This window comes from Miscanthus floridulus, chromosome 15 (assembly GCF_019320115.1).
Source record: "Miscanthus floridulus cultivar M001 chromosome 15, ASM1932011v1, whole genome shotgun sequence".
Classification (NCBI taxonomy): Eukaryota; Viridiplantae; Streptophyta; class Magnoliopsida; order Poales; family Poaceae; genus Miscanthus; species Miscanthus floridulus.
This window is the reverse complement of record NC_089594.1, coordinates 60,152,030-60,168,835: the sequence shown is the minus strand read 5'-3', so window position 1 is coordinate 60,168,835 and position 16,806 is coordinate 60,152,030. Positions and strand designations below refer to the sequence as shown.

At 44.4% G+C, this 16,806-nt stretch overlaps 1 pseudogene; it reads right to left on the bottom strand.

Moving 5' to 3' along the window:
- Positions 1-14,830: 14,830 nt before the first annotated feature.
- Positions 14,831-16,782, bottom strand: LOC136507520 (pentatricopeptide repeat-containing protein At4g02820, mitochondrial-like; annotated as a pseudogene).
- Between the last annotated feature and the right edge of the window lie 24 nt (positions 16,783-16,806).

Here is a 16,806-nt window from a genome sequence, read left to right as displayed (position 1 = left end):
GGGACCTCGTTTGCAAGGATTGACTACATATGAGAAGGAATATATGGCTATTTTGTTGGCCCTGGAGCAATGGCGCAGCTACTTGCAGCATGGCGAGTTTCAGATCATCACCGATCACCGCAGCCTCGTGCAACTGATGGATCAACGGCTTCACACACCATGGCAGCAAAAGGTCTTCACCAAACTCATTGCCCTGCAGTATCGGATTGTCTATCGCAAGGGCGCGAACAATGGCGCAGCTGATGCTCTCTCCCGTTATCCTTCTACGCAGCTGGCTGCCCTGTCAGCTTGTCAGCCTCAGTGGCTGGAGGCAGTAGTTGAGTCGTACTCTCACAACGATCATGCCCAGCACTTGATTGCACAGTTGGCTGTGACTCCAGATTCTATGATCGGATTTACTCTTCAAGATGGTTTGCTGCGCTACAAGTCTAGAATTTGGGTGGGTGCTAATTCGGAGTTGCATACTCGATTGATTACAGCAGTGCACTCTACAGCTGTGGGAGGACACTCAGGCATGTCAGTCACCTATCACCGACTGAAGCAACTCTTTGCCTGGCACGGCATGAAGTCAGCAGTTCAGTCTTTCATCGCTGCTTGTGTTGTCTGTCAGCAAGCTAAACCTAGATCGTTCTAGACTGCCTGGTTTGCTGCAACCGTTGCCGGTGCCTGACAGTGCCTGATCGGTCATATCAATGGATTTTATTGAAGGCTTGCCATCTTCGCACAGTTATAACTACATACTAGTGGTGGTGGACCTCTTTTCCAAGTATGGTCATTTTCTACCTCTCAAGCATCCTTTTACTGCTCGATTAGTGGCTCAGTCTTTTCTGTCGCAAGTCTATAAGTTACATGGTATGTCGCAAGCCATTGTCTCGGATCACGACAAAATATTTACCAAGTCATTTCTGGCGCGAGCTATTTTAGTTGGCTGGCATTGAACTGAGAATGAGCACTGCTTATCATCCACAGACGGATGGGCAAACGGAACGGGTCAATCAATGCCTTGAGACATTCCTTGCGTTGCTTCGTCCATGCTTGTCCGCATCAGTGGTGACAGTGGTTGGTGTGGCAGAACCTCCTGAGAAATCAAGGCCCACGTATATCTATCGTTGTCTCAACAGACCTATGATAGCGTACACGAGTTCCCAACAACTTAAAAGGTCTGTCGGGTGTCCTCGATAAACTCGAATCATCCACGATTCTTTTTTCAAATAGGATCCCAATCACAGACATTGCAGATTACAATAGTTTATTCAAATATACATCAGAGTAAAAGATAGCGGAAGTCTTAAGATAACATAGTTACAAACCAGTTATTTTCAAACTTACAATACCACAAGTGTCATACGACCATAGTAGCAGGGATAATATTACATTAACTTTATTTATCATACAAACTAGTGCCTTGTCCAAAGGCCATTCATCACTCCTCATCGTCATTGACTTCAAATACAGACATGCAGCAGGGACCAAAACAAGCCTACGCATGCAACTCACCTGCAACAAGGGTTAACAAACCCTGAGTACAAAGGTACTCAACAAGACTAACCCGACATAACGGGATGTAAGACTTTAGAGATGCAGGGGTTTGGGGCAAGGTAAGGATGTAGCAAGATTCAAAAGTTCTTTGCCAAAAGCTTACTATTCTTCATTCTATTTTTAAGTTTTACCACTAAGTCCTTTTTGTTCATTATCTCAACTAAATATACATTTCTCATATTCCATTCCTTCTCATTCCATTCTTTTTCTCATATTTTAGTAATTCACCAGTCCTGCATTGCTTCTATAATGAATCGAGTCTCCATATCCGCGGAGCACCGGCAATTCAAATTGATTTAAGTCCCAGCTAGGGATTCCTTATCACATGACATATGTAGAACTTAATCTTGCATATATCAACCTTGCCACTGGGTCCTCCTATACTAAGCCGTCTCCATGCCACCCGAGAGCACAACATACCTCAAATCCGGCCACATTCCAGCCACGAGGGTACACGCTACTCCCACCATCTCTCCACTCCCAGTGCGTGGGCATTCGTCTTAGTATCAGATTAGCCGAAGTAGGCTTACCGGAGTATGTGACCAGTACTACAAAGTGTCTCGTTCAGAAGATCCACAATGAGTGGCCTTTAAACGACATAGTCGGCAACATTATCCAACATTCAAGATAAGTCACCTGACTAGTCTCTGGTTCATTCTACCTTCTTTCTTTCTTTGGCCAGTATGCCATCTTTGAGTGTATCAAAAATTTTACTTTGAAAGCCTATCATAAAGCATACTAAGCATTCTACGCCTTTGTAAATAAAAACATCTTCAAGGATGGTAAACAAGTAACAAGGTAGGTAATGCATCAAGTAGGTAATATTTGAATTAAACAACTTAATGCAATAAGTAACATAGGTGATAAACTTTTCAAAGTAAACAAGGTAAGGGCTTAATGCATAAACCGGGGCTTGCCTTCGTTGACGATCTCAGGTTCCGGATCAGTACCACAATTATCGAATCCCGTGACAACCGGGGATTCTTCTAGAACTTGCTCAACTAGAATCGTTTCAGTTCTCGAGTTCTACATAAATGATAACATATGCTTTAACATGATGATAATGTAAATATGATGCTTTCACGGTACATGAAATATAAAAACACCTGCAAATGATTTTATTTCATGGTACAGTTGCAAGCCAACAAAATCAACTTGCAATCCTACCATTAAGAACCACACATGTGACTTGACCAAATGGATCTTGAAACCCTACTAGTCACAAAACATGACCAAAACAAGATCCAACACTAATCAAACACTTAGGGTTTGCTTTTATTTATATTTGAATTAATTTGGAATTAAGCCCAAAATGAACTTGTTCCAAATGACCTAAAAATTTTATGTAAGCTTCCGTATGACAAATTAGTGTACCAAAACAAATTTCATAAATTTTGGAATTATACAGTGACCTACAAAAATCATGGAAATTGCATTTATCAATTAATGGACTAAATATTTGAACATTAAAAATTTATTCAAATTTCAAGTTTCAAATTTTTAAATCATACTAGAACATGTACAGAAGCTACACACAAAATTTTAGAATTTTTGGAGCTATCATGAATTTCCTACAAATTCCCAAAGTTTTAGCACTATTCACAAATTCAGAAAATAAAAATTTTCACTGTTCTTCTTCCTCACTCGCACTGACAGCCAGGCCCCACTGTCAGTGACTCAAAGAAGTCATGGCGGCGCTGCCCTCACTGACCGACCTCAAAATGCGCCGACGGTGACGCTTCAGCGAGGCCGACCTCACCAAAATGATCTACACCCTACTACGAACCCATCCCCATTCTTGGAATGGCAGAAGGTACACCGGAGAAGACCCCACGCCGGCCATGGCGGCTTGAGCACGTCGGCTCACGGCGTAACCCTGGCAAAACTACGGTAGAGTCAAAAGCGAAGTGAACTTCACGTTCAGTGGCTCACCATGATCACGTCGGTGGGCTTGGTGAAGGCGGAGATGGTCTGGAATGTCCTAGCCATGTCGAGGCGATGGTGGCGGAGCTTCGGCCGGGCTCGGGGAAGAAGCAGTTGCGCCGGGCAACTTCGGCCAACCCAAGTGGCGTAGGCAAGCCACAGAGAAGCGCAAGACCGAGGCGATTACGTAGGCGTAGCTGGGCACGACGGATGCTGCTCGACGGAGGCTACGGCGAGCGGCGGAGCAAGCTGGTGGTGGAGCAGAGCAGAAGGGGGAAAACGGGAATGACGACGGCGGCGGCTGCTATTTATTGCCAGGAAGGTGTTGCCCGGCGTCGACAGCGCACGCCCGCGCTCGCCACGACACCGGCTGCATGTCAATGTGTGAAGAAGCGGCAAAATCCGATCGGCGGTGACCTCCACGTGGCGTCGGTGGCAAGCAGAGAGGTGGAGGTTGATTTTTGAAATAATTACAGAACTGCCACTGCGTTCATTTTTCAAATTACTCACAAATTTTCTAAAGAAGTTGAAAATCTCCAAAAATGAAAGTTGTTCAATTTTTCAAACTCTACAACTTTACTTCTAGAAATATTTTCACATTCTGCCTCCATTTTGAAATTTGAATTTGGGGTGCATTTGAGCATTTGAATCATTTCAAAATTACTCCAAATTTTATATGTAAACTTGAAAAACTTTGAATACCAAAGTTGATCTACATAAAATAATCTCCAACTTTTCTTTTTGCTTCAACCCCAAATTCCACATGGATTTTGAATTAGTCAAAAGGGGCAAAAAGGACTTTTATAAATTGAATTTGAATTCAAATTTGATTTGTCTTCCTTTTACTTAAATTTTGATTTTTGACCAGTAACATGGTCCATTAGAGTTATTTGAGTCAAATGACACATGGCCTCACATGATCACATGAAATTTGACCCTTGTGGTCATGATCTTTATTTAGGGTTTTTGAAACACATCACATGAAATAACAACATTATGAAATAAACCTTATTTAGTGAATGCATTCAAAACTTTATACTATATGAATGCTTTGCAATGCACATGATGACATGTTAATTTTTAGTGCTGGGTCAAAACACCAGAGGTGTTACAACTCTTCCCCCTTAAAGAAATCTCGTCCCGAGATTTAAAACTTAAGGCTAGGTAATGGAAAAGGAAATGTGTCAAACTAACACATCATAACTTTATTCAAAATGCTAGTGAGGGGGTTTTCCATTCGCTTAACAACAAGACAAGTTACAATATAGACAAGGTATTGCAACTAGATAGAAGCGAAGAAGTCAAGAAAGTTCTCTTCTAAGTAATCCTTGGACTCCCAAGTAGCTTCAGCTTCCGTGTGTTGATTCCATTGTACTTTAGTAAAACTTGATTGTACATGTCTGCGAGTGACTCGATCTTTCTGATCTAAGACTCTAATGGGGTACTCGGCATAAGTCAAATCAGGTTCTAGTTCTACATCACCAAAGTCGATCTCTTGGTCGGGTACTTGAAGACACTTCTTTAACTGAGATACATGAAAGATATCATGCACCACTGACATGTGATCTGGTAGCTTGACGCGATAGGCGACTGGTCCACATCAGTTGTTGGATCTGAAAAGGACCGAACATAACGGGGCACTAACTTTCCCCTGAATCCCAAAACGATGAACTCCTTTCATCGGTGATACCTTGAGGTAGACATAATCTCCCACTTTGAATTCTAGCGGTCGTCTCCTCTTATCAGCATAGCTTTTCTGTCAGGGATTGAGCTATCTTCATATTAGCTTGTATGAGTTTAACTTTCTCTTCAGCTTGCCTTGACCTACATCCAGTCCAAAGAACCAACGTTCTCTAGCTTCTGACCAATTTAAAGGTGTTTGGCACCTACGGCCATATAGTGCTTCGAATGGTGCCATTTTAATGCTCTCTTGATGGCTATTGTTATACGAGAATTCAGCTAAGGGAAGGCATTCATCTCATTTAGCACCAAAGGAAAGGACACATGCCCTTAACATATCTTCAAGAATTTGATTTACCCTTTCAGTCTGTCCGTCTATTTGCGGTTGATAAGCAGAACTACGGATAAGTTTAGTTCCTAAAGACTCATGTAGACTTTTCCAAAACTTGGATATGAACAATGACCCTCTATCAGAGATAATGGTCTTGGGTGCCCCATGCAGACTAAAGATTCTATCAAGATAAATCTTTTCATACTGCTTCGCTTGATATTTATCTCTAACTGGCAGGAAATGAGCTATCTTAGTTAGACGATCAACAATAACCCATATTGAATTGTAGCTTGCAGATGTCCTAGGCAATCCCACGATGAAGTCCATACAAATATCTTCCCACTTCCAAGATGGAACTGGCAACGAATGTAATGGACCTGCAGTCTTCATATGAACTGCTTTGACTCTCTGACAAATATCACACTTGGCTACATATTGAGCTATTTCTATTTTCATTTTGGTCCACCAATATCTCTTTCTCAGATCATGATATATTTTGTTGCTTCCCGAATGAATGGAGTATCTTGTAGAATGAGCTTCATCAAGAATCTGCTTTCGTAGCTCTGGATTTTTGGGTACTACTAATCTATCCTTGAACCATACGACATCTGATTCATCAATCTTGAAACATGTTGGTCTCCCAGATCTGACTTTATCCTTAATATGGGCTATGCCCTTACTTTTCTGTTAAGCAGCAATGATCTGATCTTTGATAGTGGACTCAACTACAATATTGGATAGGAAACCTTGTTCCATGATTTATAAATGCAGATGCTCTATCTCTTGACACAATAGTTCGCTGCATTCGGTTCTACAATCAAGGCAATGACAATGACGCTTGCGAACTCAGGGTATCGGCAACCACATTAGCCTTGCCCTGGATGATAATGCACTTCTAAATCATAATCTTTGATAAGTTCTAACCATCTTCTTTGCCTCATATTCAACTCTGACTAAGTGAAGATGTATTTCAAACTTTTGTGATCCGTATAGATATAACAGATATTGCCCAATAAATAATGTCACCAAATCTTGAGTGAATGGACAACAACAGCTAATTCAGGATCATGGGTGGGATAATGTTCCTCATGCTTCTTGAGTTGTCTGGAAGCGTATGCTATGACTCTGCCTTCTTGCATAAGAACACAGCCAATACCAATTCCAGATGCATCACAATAGATATTAAATGGCCTCTCGATATCAGGTTGTGCTAATACTGGTGCAGTTGTCAGCAACTTCTTCAATGTCTGAAAGGCCTCCTCACATTCTGCTGACCATATAAACTTAGTTTGATTTTTCAATAGTCCAGTAATTGGCTTTGAAATTCTAGAGAAGTCAGGGATGAACCAACGATAATACCCTACCAACCCTAGAAAACTATGAACTTAATGAACGGTGGTAGGTGCTTTCCAGTTAAGGACTTCTTCTACCTTGCTCGGATCAATAGCTATACCTTCAGTAGATAGCACATGACCTAGAAATTGTACTTCCTCTAACCAAAATGCACATTTGCTGAATTTGGCATATAGTTGGTGATCTCTTAACCTTTGTAGAACAATACGGAGATGTTCCGCATGTTTCTCTTTGCTCTTAGAATAGATAAGAATATCATCAATGAACACCATGACAAACTTATCCAACTCAGGCATGAAAACTGAGTTCATCAGGTACATGAAATGAGCCAGGGCATTGGTCAGCCCAAAAGACATGACTAGATACTCATATAGTCCATATCGGGTAGTAAATGCTGTCTTCGGCACATCTTCACGTCTGATCTTAAGTCTATCTTTGAGAATACCTTAGCTCCTGCAAGTTGATCAAAAAGCAAATCAATTCGGGGTAAGGGGTATTTGTTCTTTATGGTGACTTCATTTAACGGCTGATAGTCAACACATAACCTTAAGGTTTGGTCCTTCTTCTTCACGAAGATTGCAGGGCATCCCTAAGGTGATGAACTGGGTTGAATGAAACCCTTGTCTAACAACTCTTGTAGTTGCATTTTTAATTCTGCTAGTTCTTTCGGTGGCATCCTATATGCTCTTCTGGACACTGGTGCTGTCCCTAGTTTCAGATCAATTCTGAACTCTACGTCTCGGTCTGGTGGCAGACCAGGCAGATCATCGAGAAAGACATCCATAAACTCACATACCACTGAAATTTTCTCGGCTCCTTCAACAATAGTTGCACAGACTGTTTCCACTGTACTCTTAGGAAAGGGAAGTTGGATGAGAAGTTGGGTTTTGCTGTCAGGTGCATTTACCCTTATAGTTCTACGCAGGACATCTATGATAGCCCCGTATTGAGTTAACCAGTTCATACCAAGGATCACATCTATATCTTGATCCTTTAATATCAGCATATTGGTAGGGAACTCATATCCTCCCAAATCAATAGGTACATGCTGAACTACCTCCCTTATACAGATTCGTCCCCTAGGCGACTGTATATAATAGGGTTCTTTTGTTTCCCCAATAGCTATCCCATGCTTCACAACAAATGTACGATTGATGAATGTATGGAATGCACCAGAATCAAATAAGGTAATTGCAGGATGCTTAGCAATGGGAAACATACCCATCATAACTGGTTCTCCTTCTAGAATAGATTCCACTTGAGTATAGAATACCCTTCCAGTTTTCTTCTCAGCCTGACCCTTCTGATCGTTCTGAGCATTGCCCTTGTACTAATTCTGAGCTTGATTAACAGGGGCTTTGGGTGCATCAGGATTGTTCTTCCTAGGATACGGACATTCTCGAGAAAAATGTTCGGGTTTACCACAATTATAGCATGGAAAATTGTGATTCTGGGGAGTAGCATTGTGGTTTGCATTATTTGTATTGTTCTGCTGCTGCGGTGCTTGATGAGTATAAGGCGTATTAGTTGCTGGGCGAATGAAGATCTATTGCCTGCTTTGGCCTTATTATGGGCGGAATGGCGTACGGCCATGATTCTGAGGATGGTATACTATCTTCTGACGCTTGCCACTTGATGATCCGGAAGCAAATATTTTCTTCTTCTTCGCCTCCTTATGTCGACGGTAATTCTCTGCCGAAGCGATAGCAATGTTGATTGTCTCATGGTAAGTTACATTACCACAAGTTGCCATCATGGTCTGAAGTTTAGTGTTTAGGCCTCTAAGAAAATGATTCTTTTTCTTCCTATCAGTATTCACATACTCAATAGCATACTGCGACAGGTGGTTGAAACGCCCAACATAATGCATCACCGGGTGCTCCCCTTGCTTAAGAGCCAAGAACTCTTCTAACTTCATGGTCATCACACCGTCCGGAATATAGTGTGCCCTGAAGGCATCCTTGAACTCCCTCTAGTTGATTTGGTGACCAGCGGGCTGTACTGCTACCAAATTTGCCCACCAGGCACCAGCAGCTCCTCGGAGTTGCTGTGCCGCAAACCTAGGTTTCTGAACCTCGGTACAGTGAATCAGCTCGAACTTTTGCTCTATTATCCTAAGCCAATCGTCTGCTTCTAAAGGTTCGTCTGCCTTAGAGAACACCGGTGGACGTGTGTCAGTAAAATCCACATAGATTGACTTGTTGTTTCCATTATTACGACAGCCACGATTAGGGTATGGTGCCTGCTAGTTCCTGTGCCAACTCCCTTAACAGCCTAGCATTCTCTGTCAGTTGCAGTTGACGAGTGCTAGCTATGACATCTGCCATAGTCGAAGGCATTGGTGGAGGATTTGGGCACTCATCATCGTCATGTGAGCCACTAGCACCAGTTCGGGTGATAGGACAAGGCATCTGTTAGAGAAACACATTTACTTACATTACTTTTTATTGAAAGCATTTAAAGGGTTTCATGCTACAAAGGGTTCTTATTTATATTACATGTCTTGTATCCCATAAGACAACCATGGTTTTCTAGGAAAGCAGTAAAGGAACTACTACTACTCCAAGCTCTCAGTCTTCGGCATCCGTGCCCATATCGGACAAAACCTCATCTTCATCTGAGAAGTACACTAACTCCTTAGGATCCTCCTCCTCTTCTTCATTCTCGACTTCTCCTGGATCTACAATCATTTCTTCAACTGTAACTTCACCATCCCCATGAGGAGGATGAAGTTGAGCATACAACATGTGGACATTCTCATGCAGAATGGCATTGTCCATCTCTAGGTCCTCTACGTAGAACTCCAACTCATTGACGCGTTCATTGGCCGCATCCTCTCATGTCCAGGCTTCATTCCGCAGCTACATGGTCATGGTGATGCCCCTTTGCATTTCTGCCATCTCTTCTTGGTCTTTGGCATGAGCTCGACGAAGAGTGTTAAGCTCCTTGTTAAGGTTCTCGACGTTGGTGGGGTTGCTTGAAGATCCTTCCTCTCCTAGGTTCTTAGAACTTCCTTCACCAAGCTCATGGTTTCTTGGTGCCAATTGGTGACGAGGGACTCCATGAGGTCCGGTGGACTTGCAGTGCAGGTTTTCTTGGTCTTTGCCATAGCCTATAGGATTTAAGGTAGGACTATAAGAATAGCTTGAGGATAACGGAGGATTAGCAAGAATGGGATTGACATTACATACCCAACCACTATTAAGGGGAATTATAATGCAAGGTGCTCAAGCATGATGCATGAATCGATCTTACGAATCTAAGTACAAAAGATTAATATAATCATAAGTACTAGATTTTTAATACATAGGACAAACCTAATCATATTATCCACCACAAACTTTTCAAATAAGTCAGGATTGAGTCTAGATCAAAGGTAAGAAGAAAGAAATTTAAACTTTAAAATATCAAGTTTACTTTCTTGGATCCAAATCATTTTGAAGGTTTTCCAAAGTAACCTACAATGATCTTAGATGGGAACTGCTCTGATACCAGCTGTGGCAGAACCTCCTAAGAAATCGGGCCCACGTATATCTATCGTTGTCTCAACAGACCTATGATAGCGTACACGAGTTCCCAACAACTTAAAAGGTCTGTTGGGTGTCCTCGGGAAACCCAAATCATCCATGATTCTCTTTTCAAACAGGATCCCAATCACAGACATTGCAGATTACAATAATTTATTCAAATATACACCAGAGTAAAAGATAGCAGAAGTCTTAAGATAACATAGTTACAAACCAGTTGTTTTCAAACTTACAATACCACAAGTGTCATAGAACCATAGTAGCGGGATAATATTATATTAACTTTATTTATCATACAAACTAGTGCCTTGTCCAAAGGACATTCATCACTCCTCATTGTCATTGACTTCAAATACAGACATGCAGCAGGGACCAAAACAAGCCTACGCATGCGACTCACCTGCAACAAGGGTTAACAAACCCTGAGTACAAAGGTACTCAACAAGACTAACCCGACATAACAGGATGTAAGACTTTAGAGATGTAGGGGTTTGAGGCAAGGTAAGGATGTAGCAAGATTCAAAAGTTCTTTGCCAAAACCTTACTATTCTTATCCTATTTTCAAGTTTTACCACTAAGTCCTTTTTGTTCATTATCTCAACTAAATATATATTTCCCATATTCCATTCCTTCTCATTCCATTCTTTTTCTCATATTTTAGTAATTCACCAGTCCTGCATTGCTTCTGTAATGAATCGAGTCTCCATATCCGTGGAGCACCGACAATTCGAATTGATTCAAGTCCCAGCTGGGGATTCCTTATCACACGACATATGTAGAACTTAATCTTGCATATATCAACCTCGCTACCAGGTCCTCCTATACTAAGCCGTCTCCATGCCACCCGAGAGCACAACACACCTCAAATCCGGCCACATTCCAGCCACGAGGGTACATGCTACTCCCGCCATCTCTCCACTCCCAGTGCGTGGGCATTCGTCTTAGTATCGGATTAGCCGAAGTAGGCTTACCGGAGTATGTGACCAGTACTACAAAGTGTCTCGTTTAGAAGATCCACAATGAGTGGCCTTTAAGCGACATAGTCGGCAACATTACCCAACATTCAAGATAAGTCACCCGACTAGTCTCTGGTTTATTCTACCTTCTTTCTTTCTTTGGCCAGTATGCCATCTTCGAGTGTATCAAAACTTTTACTTTGAAAGCCTATCATAAAGCATACTAAGCATTCTACGCCTTTGTAAATAAAAACATCTTCAAGGATGGCAAACAAGTAACAAGGTAGGTAATGGATCAAGTAGGTAACATTTGAATTAAACAACTTAATGTAATAAGTAACATAGGTGATAAACTTTTCAAAGTAAACAAGGTAAGGGCTTAATGCATAAACCGGGGCTTGCCTTCGTTGACGATCTCAGGTTCCGGATCAGTACCACAATTATCGAATCCCGTGACAACCGGGAATTCTTCCAGAACTTGCTTAACTAGAATCATTTCGTTCTCGGGTTCTACATGAAATGATAACATATGCTTTAACATGATGATAATGTAAATATGATGCTTTCACGGTACATGAAATGTAAAAACACCCGCAAATGATTTTATTTCACGGTACAGTTGCAAGCCAACAAAACCAACTTGCAATCCTACCATTAAGAACCACACATGTGACTTGACCAAATGGATCTTGAAACCCTACTAGTCATAAAACATGACCAAAACAAGATCCAACACTAATCAAACACTTAGGGTTTGCTTTTATTTATATTTGAATTAATTTGGAATTAAGCCCAAAAATGAACTTATTCCAAATGACCTGAAAATTTTATGTAAGCTTCCTTATGAAAAATTAGTGTACCAAAACAAATTTCATAAATTTTGGAATTATACAGTGACCTACAAAAATCATGGAAATTGCATTTATAAATTAATGGACTGAATATTTGAACATTAAAAATTTATTCAAATTTCAAGTTTCAAATTTTTAAATCATACTAGAACATGTACAGAAGCTACACACAAAATTTCAGAATTTTTGGAGCTATCATGAATTTCCTACAAATTCCCAAAGTTTTAGCACTATTCACAAATTCAGAAAATAAAAATTTTCACTGTTCTTCTTCCTCACTCGCACTGACAGCCAGGCCCCACTGTCAGTGACTCAAAGAAGTCACGGCGGTGCTGCCCTCATCGATCGACCTCAAAATGCGCCGACGGTGACGCTCCGACGAGGCCGATCTCACCAAAATGATCTACACCCTACTACGAACCCATCCCCAGTCCTTGGAATGGCAGAAGGTACACCGGAGAAGACCCCAGCGCCGGCCATGGCGGCTTGAGCATGTCAGGCTCACGGCGTAACCCCGACAAAACTACGGTAGAGTCAAAAGCGAAGTGAACTTCACGTTCAGTGGCTCACCACGGTCACGTCGGTGGGCTTGGTGAAGACGGAGATGGTCTGGAATGGCCTAGCCACGTCGAGGCGATGGTGGCGGAGCTCCGGCCGGGCTCGGGGAAGAAGCAGTTGCGCCGGGCAACTCCGGCCAACCCAAGTGGCGTAGGCAAGCCGCAGAGAAGCGCAAGACCGAGGCGATTGCGTAGGCGTAGCTGGGCACGGTGGATGCTGCTCGACGGAGGCTACGGCGAGCGGCGGAGCAAGATGGCGGTGGAGCAGAGCAGAAGGGGAAAAACGGGAATGACGACGGCGGCGGCTGCTATTTATAGCCGGGAAGGTGTTGTCCGACGTCGACAGCGCACGCCCGCGCTCGCCACGGCACCGGCTGCGTGTCAACGTGCGAAGAAGTGGCGAAAATCCTGATCGGCGGTGACCTCCGCGTGGCGCCGGCAGGCAAGCAGAGAGGTGGAGGTTGATTTTTGAAATAATTACAGAACTGCCACTGCGTCCATTTTTCAAATTACTCATAAATTTTCTAAAGAAGTTGAAAATCTCCAAAAATGAAAGTTGTTCAAATTTTCAAACTCTACAACTTTGCTTCTAGAAATATTTTCAAATTCTGCCTCCATTTTGAAATTTGAATTTAGGGTGCATTTGAGCATTTGAATCATTTAAATATTACTCCAAATTTTATATGTAAACTTGAAAAACTTTGAATACCAAAGTTGATCTACATAAAATAATCTCTAACTTTTCTTTTTTGCCTCAACCCCAAATTCCACATGGATTTTGAATTAGTCAAAAGGGGCAAAAAGGACTTTTATAAATTGAATTTGAATTCAAATTTGATTTGTCTTCCTTTTACTTAAATTTTGATTTTTGACCAGTAACATGGCCCATTAGGGTTATTTGAGTCAAATGACACATGGCCTCACATGATCACATGAAATTTGACCCTTGTGGTCATGATCTTTATTTAGGGTTTTTGAAACACATCACATGAAATAACAACATTATGAAATAAACCTTATTTAGTGAATGCATTCAAAACTTTATACTATATGAATATTTTGCAATGCACATGATGACATGTCAATTTTTAGTGCTAGGTCAAAACACCAGAGGTGTTACAGTTGGATCAGGCCGAGTTCTGGTATAACACCAATTGGCACTCAGCTTTGGGGCGATCCCCTTTTGAGGTCTTGTATGGTTATGCACCGCGCCATTTTGGGGTCTCCGCTCATCCAGACATGCCCATTACAGATTTGGCTACTTGGTTGTCGGACCGAGCTCTAATGTCTGAGGTGATTCGTCAGCATCTGAACCGTGCTAAGCAACGGATGAAGAAACAAGCTGATGAGCATCGGTCTGAACGGCAGTTTCAGCTGGGTGATCTGGTGTTCGTCAAACTCCAACCATATGTGCAATCTTCTTTAGCACATCGTAGCAATCAGAAACTAGCCTTCAAATTCTTCGGGCTGTACCGTATTCTGGCTCGTGTGGGCAAAGTGGCTTACAGACTTGAGCTTCCAGCTTCGTCGTCGGTGCATCCGGTATTCCACGTTTCGCAGCTCAAGAAGTTAGTGGGGAATTCTCATTCCGTCACCAGTCACCCGCCTTCGGAAGTGATTCTCTGGAGCGTTCCAGAGCGCATTCTGCGAACTCGATCCATCAACAAGGGTACGTGTTCCATCACACAAGGTTTCGTTTTGTGGTCTAATTTGCCCAGGTCTTTAGCTACTTGGGAGGATTTGGAGTTCCTTCGTCAGCAGTTTCCCCGCGCCGCCGTCTGGGACCGGCTCGGCGCGCAAGGAAGGGGGGGTGTTACGACTGGACCGGCTTCGGTGACGAGTCCGGCAACGGATGCTGAAGATGGGCGTGAGCTGCTCGCTGAGGGCGGGCTGAAGACGCAGGAGATGAATGGGCCGCAGCTACGACGGTCCATCCGGCCCAGAGTTGCTAACCGGCGCGTCTCGGGCGCCGAATGGGCCAAGGCATGAAGCAAAGCGTTATACATACCGAGAGTTAGGAGAAGGAGGGTATCAAAGATTATTGTACAAGCTATTGCTTCCGTCTACAACTTCCTCTGACCCCGTCCTCCTGCTCTGCTGCCGTCCTCTGCTCTTATCCTGCTACCGCCCCAAACACCTTGTACCGATACTGAATATTGAGATCCACGGAGTTCGTAATAGACATCAATGTTGAAACCTCATCGATTGGATATTTGCTGGTCAACCTCAACAATCTCCTGGTTTCCACATCCATGGCCACCTTATCCTGTTCCATTCGTTCGTCGACTATCAGAGGCATGAGCCTGGCCTCTGCATGAGTGCGCAAGACCGAGTTGTACATCTCAGTGGTAACATACCCTGCATCCCGGAACATGACTAGGAGCTTCACTGCAGCTTCAATGCCACCTGTCTTCTCGATCTGAGAAAAGATCGCAGTGGCGAGCTCATGGTTCGGCTCCCATTTCTCCAAGCTTGACAGGGCCCTTCTTCAGGCACTCAAGGACTTTGTCCGTATTGTTGTCGATAACTCCCATGTGCTATAGCTGGGCTTGACTCCTTTCTCCACAATGTCGCCAAGAAAGCTCTCCGCCTTCTCGATCATGCCATTCTTGATGTAATATGAAAGGATCGTGTTTGGGATCCTTGAATCACGTGTTCCCGACGCTGATTCCCATTCCCTGTAGATGCTTTCTGCTGCTGCTATGTCGTCAAATCTCGTGAGGGAAGTGAGCATGCTCTTGTACTCTGTGTCGCCGAACTTCCTGAAGGTTTCCCTCATCTTATTCCATACCCTGTCCAAGTTCCCTCTATCTGACAAGCTTGCATACAGGGTGAGGAGCGATGAGTACGCGGCTCGCTCCTTCCTGGAGGCCCTCTTCTCCATCTCCACCAACGCGTTCCGGCCCTCGACATGGAGTCCAGCATTGATATAAATGCTACCGAGCAAACTGAAGGTCATCCAATCAGGAACCACCCTGTCATCCTTCATCAGACCAAACACCTTCTCGGCGCTCTTCACGCTGTTCTTCTTGGAGCAGTACGTCAGCCATATGTTGTAGGTGACGAGGTCAGGGACCGTGTACCTCCTTAGCTCCTTGATCATTTCCGGCACCCGCTCGAGCTCGCCGCTCGCCATGTACAGCGACATCATGTGGTTGAAGGGCAGCGCGCAGGTGAGGTACCCCACACGGGCCATCTCCGCCATCATGGCCTCGGGCTTCTCTCTAGCGCCATGCTGCACGTACGCGTGCAGCAGCGCATTGCAGGTGGACGGGCCCTTGGCGCGCTCCTGGCATGTCCTCGAAGAACTTGACGGCGCTGGCGAGTCCCCGGACCTTGGCGACGAGGTCGAGGTGCACTGCGTGGTCCCCCGGCAGCAGCCGCATCTCCGGCTGGGTCCGGATCCACTCGCAAATCTGCATTTTCGAGTCGGGTCACGTCAGGAATCAGGCTGGCAATACGTCGAGCAGGAGCCTGTAGCCACCGCGGCGTATAGCTATGGCGTTGGCGGTGGACACGTGGCATGTGGCAAGGGGGTCGGGCGGTGTACCTCCAGGGCTTGCTTGAAGCGGCCGTACTTCCGAAGCTCCCTGACGACGCGGTTGAGCTGGTACTTCTGCACGGTGCGGCCCTCCTCCGCCCATTGCCGCAGCACCACCACCGCGCTCCGCTTCGGGTAGATGAGCTTCAGCAGGCGCTTCCCCAGCGTGTCCCCACTCCCCGCCGCGCCGCCCGCGTGACCCCCTCTGGCGGAAGCGGAGGACGCCGCCGCGGAGAACAGCCTACCACCGGCGGCGGCGAGCTGGCGCGCCGCGAGCATGGCTTGGTCGGCAGGCAAGGCTTCCTCGCCGGCCTAAGGCCCGGAGTTCATAGGACGGTGGGGCGGGCTCATTTGCTCCGAGTACCGAGAATGGGCCAATGCCCACGAAAGCCCAAAACAGACGGCCCTTTTTATCCAAAACCCGCACAAGCCCAGTTCGGTCCGGGGGCCCACACTTCCCGGTTGCCTGCCGGAGCCGTTAGCCAAAATTCCGCATATTTACGGGACCTCCACGCAAAATCTCCCAGAACCAAGCGCTTGCCCACAGG